The 20,189-nt window shown below is 39.7% G+C and overlaps 1 protein-coding gene across 2 annotated transcripts in view; it reads right to left on the bottom strand.

Moving 5' to 3' along the window:
• Arhgap24 (Rho GTPase activating protein 24) overlaps positions 1-20,189 on the bottom strand; it is a 420,204-nt gene that overhangs the window by 277,881 nt on the left and 122,134 nt on the right. Inside the window, exon 1 of one of the 2 annotated variants that reach the window (XM_021162468.3) lies at positions 17,476-17,640. The exons of the other annotated variant lie outside the window; for it this stretch is intronic. The gene's annotated coding sequence lies outside the window, so the exon portion shown is untranslated. Of the gene's footprint in view, positions 1-17,475; positions 17,641-20,189 lie in introns of those variants that run through there. 2 annotated transcript variants of the gene reach the window in all.

Raw genomic sequence — 20,189 nt, 5'->3', positions numbered from 1 at the left:
TCAGCCCATAGAGGAACGTCATGATTTTTCCCATGGTTGGAAATTTCACTGGTGGGAGCTTGGTCATAGGAACTTGAAACGGTCCTGGAATTCTTCCCATAAGGGTATAGACGTGGTTACCCACAGCCCATCTTACCAGAGAACTTGGGACCTGGGTTATTGCATACACAATAATCTACCAGGGACATTCTAGCTATCCTGACCTGATAACACCACTTCTCCCAAGTGTAGAGTGTGTACTACACCTTGTACTCTCCTAGAGGAAACATTCAGAGAGCTATTCTAGCAAGAGCGGGCAGCTGCCTCTTGACTCTTGCCTGACTTGCATTAGGGAAATGATGGTTACCTTCACTGTTGCATCAGCTAAGTATCTCAGGGATGTGCATGTGGCTTCTTACACAGCTACCAGCCTTTCTGGTACACTCAGCATTTGACTTTTACTCACACCAAAGAAGAAAGCTTCCCCCTTTTCACTGACCAAGGCCCCCTCTTTCCTTCTTGTTATTGACTATATTGCTTGCTTTTCCCCAAAATTCTGCTCAGAAATAAATTCCATGAAGATTGCTCAGGCTAACTCTGATTACAAACTGTTGCAAGTACCCCCTTGACATCCATGAATGGATGGACAAGTAGACATTTCTTTGTAGCTATTTGTATTCTCTTGTCCATGAGGAACTCTCAGACAAGAAGTAACACAAATTCTCTCTTGGGAAGATCTTACAACTAAGTTCAAGTCGATTGATTCAAGGTGATTGTGAATGATCAGTTAGTGCCAGTCCCAGGCACACACAGTTTGGTGTGACAGTACTATAGTGCCAATCCCAGGCACACACTGTGTGGTGTGGCAGCCCTATAGTGCCAGTTCCAGGCATATACTGTGTGGTGTGGTAGCACTATAGTGCCAGTCCCAGGCATACACTGTTTGGTATGGCAGCACTATGCACAATGTCCTGTCTTGACCCCATAGTGAGATGCTACTGACATTTATGAGTAACCATCTATCAGAGGGGTTATTGATACCTGGAGTCAGGAAGACTGAGTTAGTTCTGAGGGAGGTTGTTTCTTCAATTGTGAACTCTGTAATTATGAGCCAGTCATAGTCTTAGAGATGCTTCATCTTCTTTATCAATAAAATAACTGCTGAGGTAGCAATGCAGAGAAATTGATTCTGGGATGATATATGTCTTATGCCACTTTCTGTCACCATAATGGACTAGATAATTTATAGGAAAAAAGGCTTCATTTACTTCACACTTCCAGAGATCCAAGACCATAGCACCAGCATCTATTCAACTGTAGACAGGGATTCCAGATGATGACCTCACGTGGACAGAGCTCATGAAGGGACATGTCAGCCTGCTTTAGAGCAGGTCAGTCTCCCAATAAATAATCCACCTCTGAGAGACCAAACCCACCTCAGAATTTGAGTATTAATTCTTTCTGACTTTTGGTATTCCATGACTTAATAACTTAATAATGTCTTGAAGAGTGTCAACAGCTTGCAACTTGGAAGAAAACCTAGACACAAATTTCAAGTTCTATTCAAACCATAGACAGACAGACAGAGAGAGAGAGAGAGAGACAGAGAGAGAGAGAGAGAGAGAGAGAGAGAGAGAGAGAGAGAGAGAGAGAGAGAGAATCCTTGTGGCATGGTCTGCAGAAGTGTCCCAGTGCCTAAGTCTGTCAAGGCAAAGTGATTACTTGAGTTTCAATGGAGTACACATGATCATTCTGGCATGCTACACAGGCATCATATATATGTATGTGTGTAAAACCTAGGAGGTTCCAGGTCCGTGGATCTGGAGTTGACATCTTCACTGACACTTTCTTAAACATCCACAATGCATGTTTTGATTAAATGCTGCTTTCAGCTCAGAAAGAACATGATGTTTTTGAGTTTCCAAGCATGGAAATCCACCCTCAGCTTCATGGTGTGTAGGTCCCTTCGTGGGCAATGGGGAGAAACTCCTACAAGGGATAAAAATGCAAGAGTAGAAGCTCATGGAAAGTGAGGTCCTGGGGCCAAGCTAGCGAGCTTGTGGACAGGAATTACTTCACAAAGAAAGGTGACCTCAAATCACACTGCCCTTCCTGCCTGGTTTGGTGACACCATCATATCCAGGTATGGGCAGCAGGGAGGAGAGAGGAGAAGAAAGTGAGCTCTTGCCTTCATCTTTGTAATTGGTTAGGTTCAGAACATGAATTATGTAGGAGACTGAGAAGGTATTAATTTACTATGCCCCAAAGCTTTCTCCACTGCAGTATTGGTAATCTGGGAGTGGCTTTATTTAATTTGGCTAGCATAACACTCTCACAATTCCAACTCCCATAGGCAAGTTGCAATTGTAACAATTTATGCCAAGTCAATGGCAAATGGAACCACTCTCTCCTCCCCTGAGGTTGGAAGGAGATGGTGTAGGCAACCTGAGAAACTTGCTCCCATTCCATCTTTTCTAACATTGTAGAGCACCTGGATGCATGCTCAAATTTCTCATGAAATCCCACAAGCTTGCCTGATCATTTGATGGGAGAATGGCAGTGTACAAAATATTGTGCTCTTCTAGGAAGAATGGCTCTTGGGGTAGATTTGAAGGTTCAGCCCTTATGACTTTCTTTAGACATATTCATTTCTACAGCTTTTCTCCCTCCTTTCCACATTTCTCAGTTTCTTTCTGTGGCTCAGGGTTCTGACTACTTGTACTGAAGCCATGAAAAGGGGTTGTTGACCAATTTTCTTACACAAGTGGAGAGTCTAGCTCACCAATATGCTGTTTGATCTTTCTGGGTTTCTTTTCAGGCTACATCCTTTACTTTGTGACAGTTCTATGTAGGGAAGTAGATCTATTATTTGTCTATACTAATATTCTGAAGATAGTTTATACTTCACTTAGAAACATATCTCACAGATAGCAGATATTTGACCTTATGGACCAAGGCAAAGCATCTATGCTTTGTATCTGAGTATTTTACATACATAGTGATATTAATAAGTTTATCTTCTTTCTCATAGCACTTTCTCCTATCAAACTCTTTCAACATGTTCTTGCCATAGTAAGAACAAATCTATTTACCCACTGCAATAGCCCATTCCTTAAAAAAAAATGTGTGCTATGAATTTCTAACTATATGTGTTGTCATAAATACGTGGGCAGTGTAGATCTAAATTCTACCAGGAAGAACAAAGACAAATTGGTACCTGAACTTAGTTAAATAATGTCAGGTTCTTCTTTGGACATTTTGCCCAAACAGGGAAGACTGGGTTTTGAGGCAATCTCACCCTTGGTACCAATATTCCAGGTATATTTTGAAGGCTCATCATTCCTGAAGTATGTCCACCTAACCATGAAGAGGGTGCATGGCCACTGAGCCAGACAGTGTTGCCCTCTACATCCTGGCATGATTCTTGTCATTTAGCAACACAAGCACAAGAGAAACAGAGGACAGAGACTCCAGAGACCCCACTGCTCACTCAGTGTAGAGTCCAAGAAGACCCACATTCAGGATCATCTAAAGAGGTTCAGGTAAGTGATCCTTGCTTGTTGTTGATTCTCCCATCTTTTCTACAAAACTAGAGCCTGGTTAATCTCAGAACAGCAAACCTCTCTTTCAGTTTCCACTTTAAGCCTCCTCAGGATCCTCCATGGCCCTCTGGAACCAGATCCATTGCTTTCAGGTGGCCTGGATCACAAGGCCAGTAAGGAAGAAACTGTTTGCCTTGTCTATCCTATGGTTTTCTCTCAGGAACAGACTCTGCCCTAGCAAGATGTGGAACATACCACACTCTTTCCAGGGGTTCTCAGTGCCCCCTTTCTAGCTAATCCCCTCCCATATTTTTGTATGATGTGTGTGTGGGGGGGTTTGAGACAGGGTTTCTCTGTATAGCCTTGGCTGTCCTGGAACTCACTTTGTAGACCAGGCTGGCCTCGAACTCAGAAATCTGCCTGCCTCTGCCTCCCGAGTGCTGGGATTAAAGGCATGTGCCACCACGCCTGGCCCCCTCCCATATTTTAATCTCAGATTAGAGGCTATTTCTTTAATGATGATAAATGTTGATATTCCTGGAAGTTCCTGTGAGCTATTTTAATCTCCTGTACATGTCTGCATTCATTTTCAGTCATTTGGAAAGGTGTCGTAATTGTTATCTGCTTCCCCTTTCTTCAATGTTTCCCACTCTCTCCTTTTGGGAGAAGTGGGCCTTAATTTTCAAGAAGCCCAAGTTTCTATATCTAAGCATGCTCACAGAAGTTTTAAAGTTTTGAGTGTTTAGTTGGAGGAATAAAATTGTTTGCTATTTTCTGCTTAATTTTAATTATCTTTAATCTGATGTCTGAGAAAATTACCATTCATAAATGCAGTAAAGATCTAAAACAAAAAAGTCATTGAGGAGATGAATCAAGCAGAACTTACTAAAAATTCCACTTCCCTCAGACTCGTGCCTATTTTTCTCACAGGTTAACAATCAGTTCAGTGAAATACCAGAAAACTGAAGCAAACCCTAAGAGGTAGTGCCAGACAGCCTTGAAATGTATAGCTTTTCCATGCGTTAAAAAAATATTGTGTTTATCTATTACCTTGAAAATGACAATTATTTTTATTTAGGTGCCACTAGAATCTTTCATTTTACTTGGAATATATTTATTCTATGTATCCTGACATAGAAACAATTAAAAAATTATATGTCAATGAATATTTAATAAGCATTTCTTGGGCTGGCATGATGACTCAGTGGGTAAAGATACCAGGCCTGATGTCCTAAGCTTGATTTCCAAGACACATGAAGGACAGAACTGACCTCTGCAAGTTAATCTTTGACCTTCAGAAGCACATTGTGACAAGGCTTTGTGTCTGTCTGCACATGTACACACATATACACAAACATGAATACATAAACATGCACAAAAAAAAATAAATTTCAAAAAAATCAAAATAAAAATAAGAATAGATACTGAAACTTAAAGAGGAGAAAGTAGGGAAGAGCCTCGAAGATATGAGCATAAGGGAAAAATTCCTGAACAGAACAGCAATGGCTTGTGCTGTAAGATCAAGAAACGACAAATGGGACCTCATAAAATTGCAAAGCTTCTGTAAGGCAAAAGACACCTTCAATAAGACAAAACCACAATGAACAGATTGGGAACAGATCTTTACCAATCCTAAATCTGATAGGGGGCTAATATCAAATATATATGAAGAACTCAAGAAGTTGGACTCCAGAAAACCAAATAACCCTATTAAAAATGGAGTACAGAGCTAAACAAAGAATTCTCAACTGAGGAATACCGAATGGCTGAGAAGCAACTGAAAAAATGTTCAACATCCTTAATCATCAGAGAAATGCAAATCTCAAAACAACCCTGAGATTCCACCTCACACCACTAAGAATGGCTAAGATATAAAATTCAGGTGACAGCAGATGCTAGCGAGGATGTGGAGAAAGAGGAACACTCCTCCATTGTTGGTGGGATTGCAAGCTTGTACAACCACTCTGGAAATCAGTCTGGCGGTTCCTCAGAAAATTGGACATAGTACTACCGGAGGATCCAGCAATACCTCTCCTGGGCATATATCCAGAAGATGTTCCAACCAGTAAGAAGGATACATGCTCCACTATGTTCATAGCAGCCTTATTTATAATAGCCAGAAGCTGGAAAGAACCCAGATGCCCCTCAACAGAGGAATGGATACAGAAAATGTGGTACATTTACACAATGGAGTACTACTCAGCTATTAAAAAGAATGGATTTATAAAATTCCTAGGCAAATGGATGAACCTGGAGGGCATCATCCTGAGTGAGGTAACCCAATCACAAAAGAACTCACACAATATGTACTCACTGATAAGTGGATATTAGTCCAGAAACTTAGGATACCCAAGATATAAGATACAATTTGCTAAACGCATGAAACTCAAGAAGAACAAAGATCAAAGTGTGGACACTTTGCCCCTTCTTAGAATTGGGAACAAAACACCCATGGAAGGAGTTACAGAGACAAAGTTTGGAGCTGAGAGGAAAGGATGGACCACCTAGAGACTACTATATCCGGGGATCCATCCCATAATCAGCTTCCAAACACTGACACCATTGCATACACTAGCAAGATTTTGCTGAAAGGACCCTGATATAGCTGTCTCTTGTGAGACTATGCCTGGGCCTAGCAAACACAGAAGTGGATGCTCAGCTATTGGATGGATCACAGGGCCCCCAATGAAGGAGCTAGAGAAAGTACCCAAGGAGCTAAAGGGATCTGCAATCCTATAGGTGGAACAATAATATGAACTAACCAGTACCCCCCTGGAGCTCCTGTCTCTACCTGCATATGAATCAGAAGATGGCCTAGTCAGCCATCAATGGAAAGAGAGGCCCATTGGACATGCAAACTTTATATGCCTCAGTACAGGGGAATACCAGGGTCAAGAAGTGGGAGTGGGTGGGTGGAGGAGTGGTGGGGGAGCGTGTGGGGGGCTTTTGGGACAGCATTGGAAATGTAAATGAAATAAATACCCAATAAAAAAATTTTTAAAAAAACCTCAAGTGACAGCAGATGCTGGCGAGGATGTGGAGAAAGAGGAACACTCCTCCATTGCTGGTGGGATTGCAAGCTAGTACAACCATTCTGGAAATCAGTTTGGCAGTTCCTCAGAAAATTAGACATAGTTCTACCAGAAGATACAGCAACACCACACCTTGGCATATACCCAGATGATGTTCAAACTTTTAATAAGGGCACATGCTCAAGTATATTCATAGAAGCTTTATTTATAATAGTCAAAAGCTGGAAAGAACCCAGATGTCCCTCAACAGAGGAATGGATACAGAAAAATGTGGTACATTTACACGATGGAGTACTACTCAGCTATTAAAAACAATGAATTCATGAAATTTTTAGACAAATGGATGGACCTGGAGGATATCATCCTGAGTGAGGTAACCCAATCACAAAAGAACACACATAATATGCACACACTGATAAGTGGATATTAGCCCATAAGTTCAGAATACCCAAGATACAATTTACAAGACACATGAAACTCAAGAAGAAGGAAGACCAAAGTGTGGATACTTCAATCCTTCTTATAAGGGGGAACAAAATATCCATGGAAGAAGTTACAGAGACAAAGTTTGGAGCAGAGACCGAAGGAATGACCATCCAGAAACTGCCCCACCTGGGGATCCATCCCATAAAAAAACACTAAAACCCAGACACTATGACAGATACCAACAAGAGCTTGCTGACAGGAGCCTGATATAGCTGTCTCCTGAGAGGCTCTGACAGTGCCTGACTAATACAGAAGTGGATGCTCACAGCCATCCTTTAGACTGAGCACAGAGTCCCCAGTGAAGGAGCTAGAGCAAGTACCCAAGCAGCAGAAGGGGTTTGCAGTCCCCTAGGAGGAACAACAATATGAACTAACCAGTAACCCCAGAGCTCCCTGGGACTAAACCACCAAGCAAAGACTACACAGGAAGACTGGTGGCTCTAGCTGCATATGTAGCAGAGGATGACCTAGTCGGTCATCAATGGAAGGAGAGACCTTTGGTCCTGTAAAGATTCTATGCCCCAGTATAGGGGAATGCTTGGGCCAGTAAGTGGGAGTGGGTGGGTTGGGGAGCAGGGAGAGGGGGGAAGGGATAGGGGGTTTTCGGAGGGGAATCTAAGAAAGGGGAGAACATGTAGAAAATATCTAATTAATAAAAGAATATTTTTTGTTTAGATAGTGGGCTTTTAATTTTTTTCTGTTGGCTTTGATTCATGACACTGCATATAAAATAGTTATTTATTTTTTCTGATAAAGAATAAAATAAAATACAGGAAATAAAGAAAACGCAGAAGAAATTGTATAGTTGAACTTCATGTGCTTTGTAAATTAAACTAAACTGTCCTGAACCTCATTGTTTTTAAATATTTTTGAGGTAAGAATAACAATAGACTAAATGGTAAATAGGCTGTTATAGATTTGCATCTATGGTCAACTTGATTCTCATTACCCAGGGTAAGACACAGTCAAGAATATTGGAAACTGAGTTGTTCTGAAGCTTCTAGAAAAAAGCTTTATTAAAAAAAATCAACCCCTCGTTACCCAACTTATTAGCTTACTTGTCATGTGGTCCACTAACCAGGGAAGGCCTGGTGTGTATCTGTAACAAAATATATTCACTGCATTCAATTGCCGAAAACATCTGCATCAATTTATCAAAAAATTTCTACAACAGACCCTATCTATAACAAAGCTCATCTACAACAAAGCCTGGGTGTGTTGCTGATGACTTGTTCAGGATTGAAACACGTGTCAATCACCCTGTCGTGTTTGCAATCAAGGGCAGGATTCAGCTATTTCAGTCTTCGAAGAGAACAAAAGGTCACATGGGCCAGAGCGGTTGAGTCTGGCTCCTTCTGAAGCTTTAAAGTAACTGATATCAATGAAGATGAACTGAAACTCATAAAAACACCAAATGGACAAGGGATGGAAATTCTAAACATAACAGATGCTGCCACCTGCCAGCAGCTGTCTGAAGAACTACCCTCCTCAGATTCTCTTAAAGCGATTCAGCAGGGGCACCGCCTTCTCTCAGCTCTCATCCTCTGTGGCATCCCTGAGCATCTGCCTTATCAAAACCAGTATCTGTGAATTAATCATGCTGTCTTGTTATATTTACATGAAAGGTTGATTTTACAGTTACACTTCCAGCAGTAGTTCCAGAAAGGGGGAGAAAGGTGCTCTTGGAGTTTAAGCAATCAGTACTGACCAGTGTTGACTGAAGTGTAGAAAACTGTTCAGCTGCTCAAATGTGTGTTCTTGCTTCCTGGTGGGCAAGACTGAGGAACTTCCTGGCTTGTTTCTTCCCCAAGAGGAGAGCATGCACTCAGGTCGGGAGGGAGAGTGACTGCTCCAACTTAAAACTTAACTAAGAATGAGCAATGGCTTGTCAGGAACGTGCTTGTTAAACAAGGCTTTTTGAAACTCCATATGGCCTCCGTGAAAATATCCTTCCATACCATGAACAGCGAGAGCCCTTGAGAGTGTTTTAGTTTCTCCCGTGTTAGTTTAGGAGGAGACATATTTTAATTAATTAAACTTTTCATTTCCTCTGGTGAGTGTTGAGTATGAGAGACAGCCACAGGCTGAAATGTTTGTGCTTAGCTCATTGGTAGGGTGAGGCCAATGATGTTGGCAAGTGTGCCAACATCGCACCCACAGAGCCTGTTAAAGGAATGGAACCTTGGTCAGCCACAGAGTTAAGGAGGCTTCGGTGATTCCCAGGGGCCTGTCATTATGAGTGCATTGTGTGAGAACACACCATGCTAACAGTTCTACAGGGATGGCCCTGAGAGCATCCGTGTAAATGTTACCGCTCTAAATGGAGTCCATACCTCTCAGAGCGAGGCACTTCTGCATGTCTGTGCTCAATGCTAGGTAAATCTTTACTGCATGCATTGTATATTTGAATCTACACAGAGATCAGGATGCCATCGTAAGAGCTCGGAGTTCAGATAAGATTTGTGAAGATGATTCTGTGGACTTCAAGTCACAATAGATTCATAGTCCTCAAAGGGTGATGCTCAAGCCAGGCATGAGAAATTATTTCTGGTGAAGCTCTCTCTCATTTGGTCATACTGGCAAAAACATGTAGTATAAAACTTTGTCTTGGGTAGGAAATGTCAAAAAACTGGGTCTATGCTTCTTTGAGTTTAATGAGCTTGCAATGCTCACTGAGGAAAAAGAACACCACCAACAACAACCACAACCACAATGGCAAATGGAGGGGGTAGGCCCTGCTGTCCCAAGAGTGATGGGTTTGCCTGTCCAATTACTGAAAGTGCAATTTTTCTATAATTTTTACGAAAACAATTGAGAGAAGAGTTTTCTTTTTTTGATAGACAAGGTAAAAAGAAGTACCAGCCAGTTGCTCAATAAAAATTCAAATGCTGAGGAGATGGCTCAGATCATAAAGAGTTTGCTGAGCAACACAAGGACCTGAGGTCAATCCCCAGGACCTACAGAATACGCCTGGCATGTATGGCCTGTCCTTATAATCCCATCCTCAGGGAAAGAGAGACTAAAGCTTTCTGGTTAGCTGGTTGTCAAGTGTAGCCTGTTTGGTGAGCTCCAGGCCAAGGAGAAACCCTGTCCCCAAAATATATACAGAGCCTGAAGAATGACCTAAGGCTATCCCCTGGCCTGGAAATGCACACATGAACACATGAAATGCACGCATGCCTATGCACACATGAATGTATGCACACATGAACATGTACACACAAGAAACAATGCAATCACCAGTGCATGCCAACTGCAGCTATGGTGTTTCTCAGAACCTCATTCTGCAGTTTTTATCTGCCCTGCCTCCACAGCCAAGAGAGTGCCCTGGGGTAAAGGCACTGCTTTCATGAGCTTGCCTGAGCCTTGTTCCAGGGCAAGCAGTTTCCAGATTAGAATGATTCAGCAGGTAAGGGTGTTTGCTACCAAGCCTGATAACTGAATTCAGTCCCCAAGACTCCATGAAGGAGACAAATGATTCCTCCTCTGATTTCTGACCTCTGACACATGAATACATGTGTGCACACATCCATACACCCTAGCCACTCCCACCCCTCACACACCAACACACAAATAAAAAATGTTCTTTATCTCTTACTCATTTTCCTTTAAAGACATAATAAATATTTCCTTGCTAGCTAGATGCTAATTATTTTCTGGTACTCCTAGAACACACATTCTCTAGAGGCTTAAAACAGAAAAAAAGGGTTGTCTCTCCTTTCTTCTGAGAACAATCCTTCTTAAATCTTATTAAACCAAAGAGAGCAAAATATTAGAACTCATGCCCTTTGACCCCAAGGCTCCAGCTTGCCCTAAGTACCATATTGCAACACAGGTAGGATTGGATGCCAAGAAATTCTTTTTCTGGTTCACAGCCTGAAAGTAGATGCTGGAGGAGATGGAAAATTTTATCCATAGCCCAGGGGAAAAAGAAGATAAAAGAGCCAAGAGGAAAAGAACATCTAGTGATTTTCATCTAAGAAATAACCTTACAAAACCTCATTTTCGAAACTAATATGAATGAGTTGCTCACGTGAAATAAATGATTTCATTCTAAAGTAGGAGAGAATAAATGAAAAGCAAGACAAAATATATTACTCTGTCTTATTCAATAGAAAATCCCATGAAACAGATTACGATATTACAGGAGTGTTATGTACACACTTTTTATTTGCCTGTATGTGCATTGTTCTACCTAAGTCGAAAACACAAACACAGTTGTGTTTGTTTGTTTAAAGCACTTTGCACTTCAGTCAAGAACATATGTCGGTCAACCCTGAAAGGTGCCTGTTCCTTAAGTGCCGGTCTTGGCACCATTAGCAACACCAGAGCTGTGTGCAGCCCACATAGTAGCTGCAGTTAGTGCGACAGCAGCCACTGCTACGTTCACCTCACAAAACCTTGGTTTTCAAAACTAACGTGAATGAGTCACTCACATGAGAGAAATGACTTCATTCTGAAGAAGAAATATTATGCTTTGTCGGATGGATCCTCTCATAATGAAGTGCTTTTATGCTGAGGCATTTCAGGGTAAAAAATAAGAACTCTCATTTTCCTAAAAGGTCCTTTGAATCAGGTTGGAAATTTTAATTTTAAATTAGGTGATTACATACTTCATTTCTTGATCCGGTTTTGTGTTTTTTGAACGTTTTCCACAATTGCCTAGAAGGACTAGGAAAGAGTTCCATGCTTATGGGCACCTTAACCGAGTAGCTCGTGAAATAGCACTTTGGCTCGGAATAAAGGACAAGCAGGGACCATGACATGGCTGAAGAGGTTGAAACTTGAATTTATCTGGCGGTAGAAGAAACAGGAATTTATTCCATTGTAAAGCTATTCTAAGGAGACTTTTTTAGTGGTTGACAGAACTGCTAATTTTGGACTAACTAAAAACTTCAAATATTTCTGTTTGTGTTGTTCCGAATGGAACTTTCATTTCTTTTTCTTCAAGTACGCAGTATATTTACTTTCTTAAGATACAATATTTCCAAACTTATATTTTAAAATTTGATGTATATGATTGAGAATTAGACTTGAGGCTTCCTTTTGTCATATACTAAAGCAACCAGCCTTCTTAAATAGTTAACGATTTCAAATTTCCAATTCAGCTCTCTTATGTAAACGATTATTATGCACCTTCAAGACTCTGAAGGGTCAATAATGCTCAATGGTACTATTAAAATATAATTAAAGTATGATTTCATAACCCACCCAGTTAAGCATGAACCCAACATGTAGGGACAGTGACTGAACTGTGAGGGTGTCTGTAAGCTTAGGCTCACACACACCATTCTGCAGCTGACTACACATGACACAGGCTATACACTGTGCTGGGGCAGTGAGTGCCTGCTACCCACACAGCCCTGCAAGCGGCTTTCCAAGAGACAGATATTTCCTTAGTGAAAATACCCAAAATACAAGAAGTATCTTTGGTGAGAATTTTAGTTATGAAGTCCAGTGCACTAATGAGAAAAAAATAAAACAGAATATCTTATAAAACTTGTATATATTTCATACAAAATACAGACTGAATTTACATATCCTCTATGCAAATTTGCCTAACATTCAAGACCTGTGCCCTCGTCTCCTCACTTCATGATTCTAAGATGCATACAAAGTGTACACAGAAACTTACATGGTAAGTGGCGAGCCAGAATATAGAGTAATATGCATTCCTCAAGTTTCAAAAGATAGAAGAATAAAGATGTGTACAGGAAGACTTCACAATGTTCCCACACCCATTCTGTAGGATACAGGTTTGGTCAGTAACATAAATTGGCTCTGAATCTTCCTTTTCAACTTATAGATGAACTGATTTTCTTCAATCCATGACCTCATAATAATAAAAGAATATGAAGGAGAAAGAGTTTGTAGCATGAGAGGCTTGGATCTGAGTGAGGATATTCAATAACCACCAATGCCTGTGTCCAGGTCATAGATTCCTCACATAAGAACAGGTAACACAGTCTATACTGCAAGAACATCTTAACTTTGGCATAAATGAGTTTGCTATGAACTTACCTTTTCCCTAAAATGCCAGACTTTGAAACCTTAATTCTCAGTGTGACTAGGTTTAGAGATAGAACCTGATGGCAAGGAAGGTTAAGTGTTGCTGGGATGGTAGGTCCCTAAACCAAAGTGGCCTCGTCCTTACAAGAAGATAACGATACAGGGAGACACTCAGGGGAACCAACATGGGGAGATATTGAGACTTCAAACATCTCCAATATAAATAAGTGTCACCGAGTTTCCATTTCACATTTTTTTGACAAGCCAACTGAATAAAGTCAGGCTCTGATATACATTAAACAATGCTTGTCTATAGTGAAATTGACAAGCCAAACCATAGCTCAGTTTTTGTCAGCATTTTAGAAATTCCAAAATCTCAGCTGGATGAAGAAATGAATTTTTTTTTTTTTAGAAAAAAAAAAAAACCTATAATTTTCACTATCAGAGTGTTTTAGTTGGCTTTTAAATCTCTAAGACTATGGATATTAAATGATTTTAAAATATCAAAAAACTTTTCAAAAATTAGATGCACATTAGAAATTAATAATTTTAACACATCCTCTAATAATAAACATCCATTATTTTAATTAATATATGACCTTAAAGGAAAAATACACATTAAATCAAAGTATTAATTCATAGAAGGGTAAAATAATATAAAACAACTAATTATATATTATTTATTAAAGTTGGGAAAACTTTAACTACATGCTACTATGTTCCCAGTTTGCATAAAGACTAAGAATGGATATTCTCAAAGGTAACACTGCTAATCAGGAGGAGCTGGTGGGCTCCTGGCCAATGAGAGACCTTGTCTCAGCATAAGGAGAATGGTCTTCCTAAGGAACCACACACACATACAATGTGTGTGTGCATGTATGTGCATCTCTACATATGAACGTATGCACTCACAAACATATGCATGGAAGGTTTTGTTTTTTAATCTCTGAAAAACACAAAGCGTACTGACTTTTACATAGCCAGACTTTCCCAGTTAATGGGTACAGACAAAGGAAATACTTGGTAGTACAGGGCATCACCTTAATTACCCTTCATCTCTATCATCTACTTCATCTCTGTCCCTTCTGTATCCCTTGGACTGGTCCCTAAGTCTACATTTCATTTCTATTTACAGTTGTGAGAATTTAGTCTAGAGACCAAACACTCTGATGTCTTTCTCTAGTAGTAATATTGATACATAGAACGCTGCAGAACTATAGGTATTAACGACTGTAGGATCTAGAAGCACAACATCTAGTTGGTGACGAAGACTGAAATGAGTCAGGCAAGATTAAGGATCTGGCTGCCATACTAAAGCCATCTTTCAGCTAGCAGAGAGGATGATGATTCTCATAGCATACAGTGAGCACTCACGGGCAGACATTCAGTAAATACTATAGGATTTTGGGCCATCACACAGAAGTGCTTTTCCAGGATGTCAGCCAATTAGCTAACACGTGGGACCTTTTACTTTCCACAACAGAACACACATCACTCCACTCTGAAGACACATGTGCAACATAGTTGCAGACCCCTATGAAGAAGTTTCCTTTCTAATCAGCAATTTTTAAAACATGCAAAAGAACAGCCCATTCTATTTCAGGACATGTACCAGGGAGCTTCAGGCTTCCCATGGGATAGTTGAAAAGCAGACATCACGGAACTTCACAAGGACATAGTAATTAAGTTTCAGGGGGCAAGGGTGGCTGCATTTCCAGAACCAAAGTAAAGCTATTTTTAAACAATTAAAACAATGCAACAGACAGCAGAAATTTCTCAAGCCAAGGCATATTTTATTTTCCTTTTCTTCTATGTAAATCACCATCTCTTGACAGAAAGCCTCCCTACATTAAAAGCTCATAGAAAATAATAGTTCTCTATGAGGTATTTTTGATCTTATTGCTGATGATAAATGGTGATTTTGAGTCTTTGGCCTTGATTGTTTCAGATCTTCCCATCCTGTCATCCTTGTTTAAAAGGGATGAAGTGAGCATTTCTCCATATAACTTGAGGTATAATACAGGCTCCAATACCCCCATCACCCGAATTCTCAAAGAGAATGTGCCTTAATTAAGTTTATCTGCGAAAATTACTTTGTTCTTCCTAAGCTGGTTTTAAGTCATTAATGTGTTCTTGTACTCCACATTCTGAGTAATATACCAAAATCATTTTATAACCGTAATCAGATGCCTAAAAAAGATGATACATGCTATTTAGTTAAAAACTCAGGAGAGCAGACACAAAAATAAAACAACCCAGGCATACTTGGATAGACTTTCTAAAGATGAGATGGATCAGAAGTACCTAGCACCCCCAACACACATCATGGATGGCCTCAGGCAGCTTACCCTGTAGATACATATTCATCTCCTATTATATATTAACAGGCATTTCTGTACCTGTTAAAAACATCCAAAAAAGACAGACACTCAGAATTGACGATATGAAAACAGACAGGGAATGATCTCTTTCTTCACAACAATGACACTCTATTTGGGGAACCAGACATGAATAAAGGAGCAATGTGTACAGGATACTAGATATTAATGATAAATAAGGCTCACGTGCATGCAGAGTGTGCTTGCATGAAGAGATCCATGCTTTCTGAAAGGTGGATCTTCCAAGTTTTATTTAGACTGTGGCACTAACTGCCGTCCCTGACCATGAGACAGCACCTGCATCTGACCTTTCACCTGGCCATTATGATTAAAACTCAATTTTACATCCATCACTAAATTCCATTTTCTGGGGTGAGTACGCTTCCCAAAGTTCTACATATAAAAGTAAGGAAGCAGAAGGAGTTTAGGCGATGATTCATTCATGAATGAATTGCAGTCACTTCTGAAAGGCAGAGCTAGGACTCCAGCCCAGGTCACTGAGGCCACACAAGGTCATATCCTTACTATAGAATCATTAACATGTCTCTCAGGGCATGGCATGTGGGTGCCAGACTGTGAATGACACCAACAGAGGAGGAGACAGAGGAGTGAAGATGTTTTGTGCAATTTGCTCTGTGCTGTGATTCAATCCCATTGGCATCCCCAGTGCTGCTCAGCAATTAAGTAGAGTGTAAACATACTTCATGAAACACCAATTGTAATAATTAAATCCAATTATTTTCTGCTCCAAACACCAATATTAGGCCTTTCAGATCGGACTGGATTACACTTCATCTCATAGGAAATACAGTTCAAATTCCAATATTTAGCTCTAATGTTAGCAAATGATGCCCTCCCAATTCTTCAGTTCCAGTTAGAATTAATCATTTGCATCCTTACATTCTTAATCCAGTTACCTAGCTTGTCAGGTTTTGTAAATCCATCTCCCTTAGTAATGAATATTTACAAGGTAAAGATAATACTTTTCTTGCTTGCATACCACATAAAACTGGCCACAAGACTTTACTAGTGAGATATTCTTAAATGAATATTGGTGAATTGGAAATAAATTGCATGCTAACAAAAACTTGTTGCAAACTATAGGAAACGCTATTTTATCCAACTAAAACCTATAGTGTACCTTGGCCAGATCAGTACATGAGATTCACTTACATCTCTCTGAAAACCAGCCTGATTATGTGATTCACACATAGTTGAGTCTGAGATGACAAGCCTTCATGATACTGTAAGGTCATAAGCTGTCAAATCAAGGCATCTATATCTATATCTATATCTATATCTATATCTATATCTATATCTATATCTATATCTATATCTATATCTATATCTATATCTATCTATCTATCTATCTATCTATCTATCTATCTATCTATCTCCTATCAATGGAAAGTTACATGAGCTAATGGAATTGTATTGCATTTGACTGTAGATCATATCTGAGAGTTCAGCTAAGAAATAATGGTGTGGATGTTTTCCAAAGTCATTTTCATAAAGAAAATAAAGTTGAACCAGAGGAGGTGTTGTATTGTATCATTTTTGATACTTGAATGACTTTTCATAGACAAATAGAAACCTTTGAAAACACTATGTAGTGAGATAGAAATAATATGTGGTTAAAGTATATTGTATCAATTGCCAAGCATTGACATTTTGAAATCTCCATTAAATTAACTCAACAAACTCAAAGCCATTTTATTGTATTTCTTTCTAAAATTAAGATTCCCCCTCTCCCTCTCCCTCTCCCTCTCCCTCTCCCTCTCCCTCTCCCTCTCCCTCTCCCTCTCCCTCTCCCTCTCCCTCTCCCTCTCCCTCTCCCTCTCCCTCTCCCTCTCCCTCTCCCTCTCCCTCTCCCTCTCCCTCTCCCTCTCCCTCTCCCTCTCCCTCTCCCTCTCCCTCTCCCTCTCCCTCTCCCTCTCCCCCCTCTCTCTGTGTAGTGCTTCTATGAAACACAAGATAAAATATTAGATTTGATGTCCATTTCTTAGTGTCTCCCAGAGAATGGACTTACTTTTAAAAGGTCATATTTACCTTACACAAAATTTTAAGTTATCCTCACAGTGGAGTAGCCTTTCTTGAGAGTCCATCTTGTTCACATACTTCCATCAATCTCAATGTGCGGTAGTGATTAAGATAAGAATGACTGCTTTTAGCTTAGTCATTCATACTTACCTAGAGAAAAAATGAGGCAAACATCCTTTCCTACAGAGACTGGTTACATGTTAATAAATAGCCACTAAGTAAAGATCTCAGCCCTTACGATTTGGACTTTGTAGATTTTTAAGGTGAAAGAGCCCCTGCATTCACTCTGGTACTACTGTTAATTCTGAACATAAGCAGTCAGTGCTGGGTAGCAAGTAGAGAAGCTATATTTTGATCTCAGTCTTTAAGTTAATATGATTTTTGTTTTCATTAACTGATACTGATGCAATCATCAAATTTAGGAAGTGATTAGTTATATCAGATCTCCATAGTGCTACTATGTGGCATCAAAGTGCACTGTTCGTCTAAACAGTCTATACAGACTAGTCTTGGCTTCTTGGCTTCTAGAATGAATTATGAAATTCTAACTTGTCCTGTAATTAATTTTATTTATATTTCCATCCATCAGTTTTAATCTTACAGAGGGGAAACCATATCATTTCATCCTGATATTTCTCACACCTAGTAGATAAATCTGCTTCATAGAAAATGCTCAGTATTATCTCTTCTGTTGAGCAGATGAATGACCATAACTGTATGAAAGGAAAGTCTCCTCTGCAGTGGAACTGAAGTATATATTTGTAGAAACTATAGTATTGTTAAAGCCCACACTTTTGTTTTTGTTTTTGTTTTTGTTATTTTAAGACAGGGTTTCTCTGTATAGCCCTGGCTGTCCTGGAACTCACTTTTGTAGAACAGACTGGCCTCAAACTCAGAAATCCGCCTGCCTCTGTCTCCCAAGTGCTGGGATTAAAGGTGTGTGCCACCATGCCCATAAAGCCCACACTATTACAGCCATTTAAATAAAGGAAAAAATTGTCAAGGGTTATATGGCCGATTAAAGTTGTCAGGATTTGAGTTGAACCTTCGAGACCTGTGCGACTGTGCACAGAAGTTCTATTGCTCTCATAGAATACTTGCCTGTCACTCCAATAACTTTCTACTCAAAGCAAAAGAAATAGTTACTTTATATCTCAAATGTAATGGTAATATGGTCTGGAATGTATCAGAAATCAAAAGGGGAGGACTGAAGTCCATGATCATTATAATTGATGAAGGGCAGCTTTCTTTATTCACTTAGCATTGATTTATAGGAGCTCATATGAGCTTATCATGCTCATATGATTTAATCAATGGAAAAACTTATAATTATTTTTCAATTGGTGTAAAACACTCTGTTGCCCTTTGTTTCTGTCAAATGATTAAATTCTGACTTTATTTATGGAAATTAAAATGACAGAGAATACATTTACGGAGACAGCAGATATAAAAGGAGGTGACAAAGACATATTAGATAATCATTACTATCATCTCATTGAATAAATCATTACTAATAACATGGTTTTAAATTCTAAGGCTAAGAATTATGATATATTGATGTTTAAAAATACCCTATGAGGCTGGAGAGGTGGCTCAGTGGTTAGGAGTACTGGCTGCTCTTTCAGAAAACCTGAGCCCAATTCCCAGCACCCAAAGGGAAGTTCATAACTGTCTGTAACTCCAGTTCCAGTGGCTTCTCACACAGAGTGCAGGCAAAGCACCAATGCACAGAAAATAAAAACAAATAAGTCATTAAATATAAAAAAAAATAATTTTTTACAAATCATGTGGATTTGAAGAGTCACGTAGGATCAATGCACAAATGTATAAGTAGTTTATGAGAATATATTATGAAATTTATAAGTTTTAGCATTAGATGCTTTCAAATGTAGCTATCCTTATTGTTTAGGTGTGGATCAAGACGTGAGTGTCATCAAAAGAGAGAGTCATTACTCTCACAGGTTCCCAGTAGGAAATACACAGGTGACGTACCATGAGCATGCACGGGGGCTCAAAGGCAAAGGGGGTAGGACTGAGACAGAGAAGAAGTGTGTGTGGCCTCGAGTCTTTCTGAAGATTTACAGGTAACTAAGGTGTAGGAGAAGGTAAGCCAGATTAGAGTTGCTTGCTTCGGTGAATAGTTCTGGCTTCTGAGGCCTTGGGCCCATTAAAGTTTCCATGATACCCAGCTCGGAGTAAGAAGGTGATACAGGATAGTCTGGGATGTAAAGTTCTGGTGGGTAAGGACATGGCCTGCAGCTTGGTTTGTCCATATCTAAAATACCCTATTTAAGACAAATCCCGTTGTTAATCTTGGAGACTGGCAGACAAAGCATCGGAGCACAGAAAAGCAAGGCAAGCAAACAAACCCTTGGTTCATTGGTTGGTAATGGGGACTCATTTACTCCTCAGTAATTCCCAGGTTTCCTCCCAATAATGCACTGAACAATGTACCCGACTTGCCTGATTTGTCACCACAGTGTCCTTGTCTGATTGACTCTTTATCACTAGTCTTGATACTCACGACTGTCACATCTGCAAGCACCTTGGCAAGCATGTCATACTCTCATGTCTCTTTAATGAAAATAAAACAAAACAAACCTTCCTTTGGGGAAAATTATGTACCTAGACAGATAAACACACATATTTAATATTACTTGTTTCTATAAGATTCTATAGAAAAATTTAGAATAATAAAATAATAAATAATGAAAACATTCCCT

This window comes from Mus caroli, unplaced genomic scaffold (genome assembly GCF_978045245.1).
Source record: "Mus caroli unplaced genomic scaffold, Mus_caroli_1 scaffold_4, whole genome shotgun sequence".
Classification (NCBI taxonomy): domain Eukaryota; kingdom Metazoa; phylum Chordata; class Mammalia; order Rodentia; family Muridae; genus Mus; species Mus caroli.
Note: the sequence above shows the minus strand (reverse complement) of the source record. Positions and strands in the feature narration are given on the sequence as shown.